The sequence below is a fragment of the Lygodium microphyllum genome, unplaced genomic scaffold (assembly GCF_053477565.2).
Source record: "Lygodium microphyllum isolate KBCC unplaced genomic scaffold, Lygodium_microphyllum_v1.1.10 scaffold_625, whole genome shotgun sequence".
Taxonomy (NCBI): Eukaryota; Viridiplantae; Streptophyta; class Polypodiopsida; order Schizaeales; family Lygodiaceae; genus Lygodium; species Lygodium microphyllum.
The window spans coordinates 20,018-29,110 of NW_028230069.1; the positions used below are offsets into that span (position 1 = coordinate 20,018).

Below are 9,093 nucleotides of genomic sequence, written 5' to 3' on the forward strand. Positions count from 1 at the left end.
AGGGCAGCGACGGCCGAGCTGGAGCCAGGGCCAGAAGTGAAAAGGCAAAAAGTGGAGGAGATTGCCACCACTACGATCAGGTCCCACTCCCTACCTCCAACAGGCCACTATGATGACTACATGAAGGAGCTGCTCGCACAATTGCAAACGGCCAGGCAAGAAAGGAGGATAGCGGCGGAGGAGCTGGCAGCGGAACGCGAATCACAAGCCGCCCTCCAGTTGGACAGAGTGAGGCAGATAACAGAATATCAAAAGGAAATCGCTGTGCTTAGGGAGGAGGCCAGCACCAAGGAGGCGGAGGAGCTAAAAGCCCTGAAGGAGCGCGACGCTACCTGGGAGGGAAGAAGGAAAATCCTAATGGAGCGTCTCACCAGGGAGAGGGAGACAACTGCCCACCTTCAGCGTAGGAATGACCAGTTATCTGCAGCCAACCTGGAGGCGTAGAGTCAGCTTGAGAAAATTAGACAGAGGTTGCAGAGCTGGATCAGTTAAGGGCAGAACAGGTACGCAGGTTGTAGGCAAGGCTGGACCAACTCAACGTGCAGATCGCATAGGAACACCGAGAGCAGTCCCGCTTGCACCATGAGCTTGAAGCCCAGCAACAACAATTTATGGCAATGACCCTCCAACAGGGGGAAAGCCTGGAAGATATGGAGAGACGGGCAAAAGAATGGTCCAATCATAACGAGCAAAGAGTGCGGGACTTAGCACACCGGCTGGCCAAGGCCGAGGGAGACAGGGTGATGGCTGAAAACCAGGCAGAGGCAGCCCAGCTCGCTATGATAGCTCAGTAGCGCACTTTTATCAACACGCTGCTCCACACCACCCAATCAGAAACAGATGAGGCCAATGATCAGCTGTAGAGAAAGCTAATCATTGCGCGCAAGGCCCTCACAGCAGGCCTGCACGTACCACTGCAGCTAGGAGGCCCGCCGCAGAGCCTAGAAGAACAAAGAAAATATCTGGCACAAGTAGGACTGACAACACAGGAGATGGACGACCTTGGGTTCACTGAGGAGAAAACACAGGAAGACGAGCAAGCGGAAGGGGGTGAACCAGAGCTTGACCTAGGGCCTCAAGGAGAGGAATATGTCCCACCACCCCCTCAACCACAACAAACCGAAGTGCCACCCCATGACACATCTGCCGAGCGAAGAGCGGCCCACACCACCCGAAGGAAGGAGATGGTGGAGGAAGCAAAGCTGAAGGCCAGACCTGCCCAGAAACAGCCTGCCCCTTTCGTTGCGCACCCAAGACTCCCCCGCTGAATACCGCCCTGAAATGATTATCTGGGAACAGCAGGAGTATAGCCGAGACCCCTTCGATTTGCGCTTCGAGTTTCCCACTGCCTTGAATAGGGTGCTGCCCATTCAGTTGGTGGAGGATGTCATCGCCATGGGGGCCAGGCTCAAGGCCAAATGGTTACAGTGTGAGGCCCACCCAACTGCTTGGGGAGCCGGAGGACCGCGAGTTTTGGCAAGACAAAGTCCTCCAGGTACCTCGCACAGTGGAAGGCTATAATTGCCAACCCACCTGGAGGCGGCGCATTTTTGACGTCAACCTGGAAGCGTGGATGGCATTTTGCAACACCCTCCCTTCAGAGAGGAACGACCCCACCTTTATGCCATATCCTCGAAGGGTAGGAGTGGACTTTAACCCGTCCATCCACGGCAGGTTCGACTTCCCCGTCATTTATAATGCCAATACCACTTCCCATAGGAACGCTCTTCTCTTCACCCTTCCCGACTTGTACAGCTCTATAGATAAATTCCTTAACGAATTCACCTCTTGCCCCGACCCTAAAACTACCTTAGGTTAATTAGAATCCTAGTACACCAGGAACCCACACCCCAAGAACGCCACCTTCCACCCCTCTATTTTGACCCCAATGCCATAGACAGCACCACCATGACTCGTCTCATGATGCGTGCTGCTCTTTTGCCATCCTTCTGTGGTGCACTGCTGGAAGACATGAATGACAGCAAATTCACACAGTGCAACCACCCCTTTCTTTCCACCACCACCCTCAAAACCTGCCTCCACATTAAGGGCTACTTGCTAAGCCGAAAATTCCTTAACAAGGCCCCCCGCCCTCCGCCCACCCTTACCCACCATTCGGATGATGAGGAGTAGAACTCTCGTTATCCCTTGTACCGCTGCCTCCATGTACTCACCTCATCACAAAAAAAAAAGAAAGAAAAAAAGAAAAAGAGAGAGAAAATAAAAGAAAGAAAGCAAAGCTTTGACGGCAATGGCAAACCCCTAACGACGTCTCCAAGCAGGCATCAAAGGTGTACTTCATCTTCTCATTAACACATTTTTTTTCACCAACTTAGCTCCTTGCTCTACAAGGCCCCACGCCGACTAGTCTTCTAGCTAAGTAATATCTAAGTATGCACAAGCACCGCACTCACATAATACCTACACAGAACTAATTCACAGTTTGGGTCCTCAAGTGCAGGACAATACTCTTAGCTTGCTTAGAGTTCGACCAGTCTCCCAAACTACTAAAAAATGTATTGTGCACAATACAGAAGACTAGCACTACCCTTAGGGAGAGACCACCTGAGAGGTTTTCAATTGCAGGTGTTGACGACCACAGCAAAACATTCGTTCTTCATCAACGCCCAATGCTAATTGCCCACCCAGCATCCGACAAGCCGGAAAGATCGTCCTAGGCAGTATCCCCAACAAACCCCCACGCGAACCGATCACCAGTACATGCCCCAGGCGCCCCTGTCCCCCAAGTCTTCGGTGCATGCTACCACCTGCTACCTACGCCAATGAGTGCCATGGGACTGGCACTCATCTAGGAGGGGGGTAATGTTAACCCCAACACGAAGAGAGCGAAAGAAAGTGAAAAAGACGCAGGGCAAAGGCAGAAAAAAGGTAGCCCGACTGAAGGAAAAAAAGGAGAAAAGGCCAAAAGCGCAAGGACAACCTTAAAAGGCCAAGGCAAACACGAAAAGGGAAAGGCGCATAAAAAGCGCACCCTAAAATCTTGTAAAAGAGTGCCGGGCTCTCACTCGTGCAATTTGTAAATATAGAAGGGTAGTGAAAAGGAAACAAGGAAGATAAAAGGACAATGAAAAACAGGGCCTAGGCTATGACCGGCCATGTAAAAAAGGGAAAAGGGGATGACCGCCCAAAAGGGAAGTAGGGTTTTGTATATAAGGTTGAAAAGTGAATGAAGAGCTCATTCTTTGGTGTGGCAAAACTAGTCTTCTTCTTCCTCTCTTCTTCTCTCCTTCTTGCTTGTGTATGCTCTTGAGAGAGGGAGTGTGAGAGTGTGAGGGAGTGAGTGTGTGTGAGAGTGAGGGATCAAGAGGGTGAAGCTCTTTACCATCTCCTCTCCTCTACTTCTCTTCTCTTCTCTTCTCTTCTCTTGCACACGCGGCTATGGAGGATGGAGCTTGGAGATGGAGGAGGCTTGAGGATGCTTGAGCTAGCATCGAGAATCGTGGAGCTACCGGAGTGTGAGAGAGAGGAGGGTACTCAATCGAGCATCAAGGTAAGTTCACTGCATTTGTAGGATCGACGGCACGTCGGCTAGGTGAGAGATAGCCATGAGAGCTCGCTTGGAATGCTTGAAACAATAAGCGGTCCGTGGGTCTTGGCGGTTGAGTGAAATCTCCCACAACCCAGAACTGCCTCATACAAAGAGGCCATAGTGGGTGTGATTACAAATATCTCAACACTAACAAAGCTAGAGATAACATATAATCAATGAAAAAATAGGCAAGATAAGTGGGATCACCTCTTTAGAGATGAAACGATCAATGAGTAACAACAAGAGCGCAAGAAGCATCTTTAAGTGGGATATCCAATACTTGTGATATAATAGGTTGGAAGTCTCCTCCTTCAATGGGTCAGAGGACTCAACATCCATGGCTAGTAATGCCTCAATCATTCTTTCTATTTGAATTTCTTCTCCAATGGGGGTGCAACAAAGGAAGTGGCTTCTAGAGGATGCGCGTGCTCTTGTGCTCCTTACATGGTACACCCATGAACTCTCCTTATTGGGTGTATGATATCCATTACTTGCAATGTACTAGTATGGACTATAAATATTTTCATAGATAACTAATATATTAAATAATCTTACAATTAGAGCTTAGGCTATGCCTACAATTAGTGCACACTTTACTCACTGCTAACTTGTAGTTGAAGATTACTTAATCAATGATTACTTGTTGAAACTTACCATAGTGTCACACATGGTCTATGGACTAGTAATACTTTTGTTGAATTACAAGCTTGCATTGCGTACAAGGACATGGCATACACTAAATGAAATGTGCCTCTTGATCTCCAACATCATGGTCCTCATTGTTGGTCATTTTTGCTATAATACAGGCAATACATCATCCATGATACCATGTTATGCTGTCATTCTCACTCTCTTAATTTATATTTCTCTCTCCCTCCCCTTCTTCACCTGTCTTTCTCACTCTCTCACTCCCTTTCTTTCTCTATCTCTCCTAAACTCCCCCTTCTCTCTCTCTCTCTCTTTAACTTTCTCATCCTCTTTCTGTATCTTTCTTTCCCTCCCTTCCCCCCTCCCCCTCCCCCTCCCCCTCCCCCTCCCCCCCCCCCTCTCTCTCTCTCTCAAGCACAATGTACAAAGAAAAATGAAAAAGGCAAGAAAGAAAGGGATTATAATGAGGCTCAAAGATGCACGGGTGCTCCCTCGAAGCTTTTATTTATGCTGGCCTTCTTATTCTTTTTTGTGGGTTTCCTCTTCTTTTTTTCCTTCATGGTCTCCTTCTCCCCCTCTCTTCACACACACACACACACACACACAGTGTGTGTGTGTCTCTCTCTCTCTCTCAAGTCTGAACAATCCTTTTCAACATTTTTTTTTCATAGTAAGACATTATATGCATCAGTATATAGCAATGCTAATAGCAACATGTATAGTGATGTACATAGCAATGCCGAAGAACATCACTTCTTTACATCACTATACTATCAATCCCTTATAGTGCAAATCCAATATGAAGGAGTAAAGGAAGCAGATCAAGGAGCACTATATAGATTGTGAGGTCATCATTGAACCTTCAATGATAGTTGAATTGTAACACCGTGAAGATAGGTAGGTGATTCTACTACACCTCTTGAGTTATTCAATTTTCTTGCTTACATAAGAAAGTGTGAGAGGAGAACTAGATGACTTGGAGCTAGAGTATAGCCAAACTAGGTGAGAGATAGTTGAGCCAAGAGTGAGAGTTTTTATCCAATGTCCCACTATTGAGTACTCCTCGGGGGGGGGGGGGGGGGGGGGGGGGAGGGTCACTCGTGAATATATGTATATATAACATGAGTTCAAAATAAGGGGCTTTTAAAATACCATTTTTATACATTTTTTACATACAAAAGGGTGTCATATAAAGGGGTTACTCATAGATTGAATAGAAAAGGGTTGTGTTTTATTCAAGAAAAATTCACAGATTAGGATATTTATAAATAGGCCATGAACGCAGGTTATATAGAGAATATATATATACCGAACCCCCTGAGGAGTACTCCTAGAAGCCAACACAAGTTTTGAACTCTAAGCAACCAATTAAGTAGATTTATTATCTCCATTATTGCCCCTTGAAGAGTCCTTGAAGAAATCAACTTGTTATAGTAAGGAAGAAGTATTATATTTCTGGACCTTGTTCTTTTATCTACTCCTTTGCCCTAGTGTGGTTTTTCACAGCTAGAATACTTGTTTACATGTTCTATAGGTGAGAGATATAGAATAAAATGTCGAGAGAGAGAGAGAGAGAGAGAGAGAGAGAGAGAGAGAGAGAGAGAGAGAGAGAGAGAGAGAGAGAGAGAGAGAGAGAGAGAGAGAGAGAGAGAGAGAGAGAGAGAGAGAGAGAGAGAGAGAGAGATTTTTGAAAATAACTTTGAATGTTCTAGTTAACTTGGTGTAATCTTGTGAGCAAAACACATATCATCCTTACTAGCAATGTAATAAACTTTGTAAGGTAGATGAGAAGTAGATTGTAATACCTATGAGAAAGCAACATAAGATCATTAAGAATATCCTTATTTTTCTTTTTTTCTTTTTGAAAGTAACCTTAAGTTTTTTACTTTTTAAAGTTAGGTTAGTTGTTGGTTCAATATCTTTGCTAGGGGTGTTACAGTGGCATGCTAGGTTGCTACAAAGACATGATAGCCTGTGCACATGAGCTACCATGGTAGAGGGTTATAGTGCCATATGAGCAACCATAGTAGAGGGTTGCTATTACCATAGTAGAGGGTTGCTATTAACACATGATAGCCTGCACACATGAGTTACCATGGTGGAGTGGTATAGTTGAAATTTTTGTGAACCATGGTAGCTGAATTGGCAATTTGGGTGCACATGAAGACTATGGTATTTGGTTAAGAAAGTAAACCATCCTTTTAGGCATGTTCCACAAGTCTTCAATGCATGCAGGACCCTTGAAAAAATGGAAGTTTTGTATTCACACAAGTTTGGATGATATACATTAATTTAATTTTTCATAGTCTCCAACAATGAAATAAGATTGGTGAATTGGAGTTCACTTCATCTCATGAACAAGCACTTTGAACCTGGCAACGAGAAGTTACGACATGTAGACTTTTGGGTGAGGAGGATAGACTGCTCAAATTTTCCATCCACTGACATGTCAACACATGTCTATGCAGTAAGATCTTGTCTCGACGATTGTGAATCCCCTCTTAGAAGAGGCAAGTGAGGTTTAGCGATTTGTCTTGTCTTAGCATGGTAAAAACCCCTTAAGACACCTTCTCCCCGTACTTGTACGGGTTTACCACAATTGGAATGAAGCTAGAGGGTCACTAATCTAGAGGTAACTTACCCTCTACCCTCTAATCTTGAGGTAACTTACCCTCTACCATGGTAGCCATGTGTGCGAGGCTTTGAGAGGCCACGCATACGATCAGGGTGGTGTGCAGCTGATGGGCGAGTTAAGAGATCCGGAGGCGATATTAGCAACGTGGTTAACCTAAAAGTGTTCGCCACATTGGATTATTCTTCCGCACTAGCAAGGAATCGATTCCCTTCGATCATGTGCGCACGGCCGTCGGCCTCCTCCAGCTACAGCAACCACGAGAGAGCCAGAATCAATACCCGACGTTACCTCGGAGGCGAAAACGACGTCTGGTCGAAGTGGGCGATTAGTCTATCATCGATTATTGTGTTTTATATTCGATTATTCGTCTATATTCATCGATTATTAGTTTATCATCGATTATTGTGCTTTACTGAAGATATTTGGCGACGTCGTGGCATACGGTTCTCTCCGAGTCTGCCTATATATACATATATAGAGTGATCGTCCTGTAATATCGAGTAGTAGTAGTACCGAGGATGGAGTCTAGTCTGCCGTCCTCGAGCAAGAATATCAAAAAACACGGGAAATTATTTATACCAGCACTTGTCCAGGCATCGAGCTGTGCGCACCCCGCCCCCCCCAAAAGGCTAACTCTGTCGAAGGCTTAATTTAGAGTATGCAGTCAAGAAGATATCTTCTTCCCTTCATCAACAATCAATCGATCAATTACGCCCTCAGAAATTCAGTCGGTCATGCCGGTTCTATCGAATCTCCGTTTCACAGGTTCAGTAATTCATGATGGGTCTCATACATCTTCGATTGTACAGTAATTCATGAGGGGTCTCATATATTCACTTCAATTAATGCCATGAGAGTGCGTACAGGATATAGATTATTGGCTTGCCTGAGTATAGATTATTGGCTTTGCAGTGGAACTAGCAGGCTTCAAGAGTAGATATTTGCCATTACATATATAATATATGGGTGCAAGAAAGGCTTATACCAGGAAACTTTGGATAGGATGTCTCTCAGATGGATGTTGATGATTGCTGTATGAACAAATTTGGCGCCTTCTATCTTTTACACACACACGAGTGCACAAAAGGGTTGGCATGGGAAGCGTTGGATGCTGTGTCTACTATATATGGAAGCTGATTGCCATGCGAGCTAATATACATGATACTGTCGGACTGATATTTTCGAGAGGCTGATCTGCTAACAGTAAGCAAACAAGAGTTTCACTGTTTATCACTTTTTGTTTGTGTATGCTTGCTTTGGGTCTCTAAGACTTGCAGGACCTTGATGACGCATTGACAGCGCATGTTGTGGGACTCAGCTTGGTCGATGGAAGGAGCTTAGCTCTGTTAAAAGATTTACCATATTGATGGGCAAGCTATACAAAAAAGCGAGACTAAGAAGAAGCATGTACCTATGGGATTAGAGAGGCTATATTCCCATATATTCCCATAGGTATATGTGACTTCAGATGCACCTAAAATAGATATTCGAGACAGCATGATCCTAACTTACAAGGGCCTGATTGATTCTTCTTGAAGGAGGAAGAAGCATCTCCTTGACTGCATCCTCAAAGCCTTTGACAACGTTACCCTTTTAGGGAATGTGCACTCGATGCACGGAAAAGTGCTTGATAGTGCTTGATATCTTGTTCTTGTTGTTTTTGATTTCATCATGCTCGAGGGTGGCAAACTCCTTTCCCATCCCTAAACACTTGTCACTATTGGCTACTCATAGTACTATGAGCTAGTAGAGTAGTATCACAACTGGCATGCAAAACACAACTCTTAATTCTAAGACATTCATTTGTGCTCCCATAGAAGTACACATCTCGTGGACGTGCTTTCAATGCACATCTGATTTGTTTGTGGATTAACGTCACTTGATCAAACCAATTAGTAATCTATCAACCATAAGAACAAAATCTAAAGGGTTTTAATCTATTATGCGAATTCTAAAGGGTTTTAATGTATGTATTAGGTACTTAATCCTACTATGCAAACTTAATATTGGATAGGAAAGTCTTTTATGTTATTTTGATTAGACTTGTTGTGAAACTCTCCCTCAAAATTTTAAGGTATTATTTTGATGCTTAGAATGGCTAGTATGCTTAAAATCAACTATATGTAGGCAAAGCCCTTGTTATGATATATCACCTTATAGTTGGCTATTCAAAAGCAAATCCCTTGTCATTACATCAAAAGCAAATCCCTTGTCATTACATATCATGTTACCTTTAACATAGAACAATTTTATAATATCA

At 44.3% G+C, this 9,093-nt stretch overlaps 1 long non-coding RNA gene across 1 annotated transcript; it reads left to right on the plus strand.

Moving 5' to 3' along the window:
* Nucleotides 1-7,321: 7,321 nt before the first annotated feature.
* Nucleotides 7,322-8,659, plus strand: LOC148007998 (uncharacterized). The gene is made up of 3 exons (XR_015690302.1): nt 7,322-7,598; nt 7,746-8,036; nt 8,133-8,659. It is a non-coding gene; the product is annotated as an uncharacterized LOC148007998 (long non-coding RNA).
* The last annotated feature ends 434 nt before the right edge of the window (nt 8,660-9,093 follow it).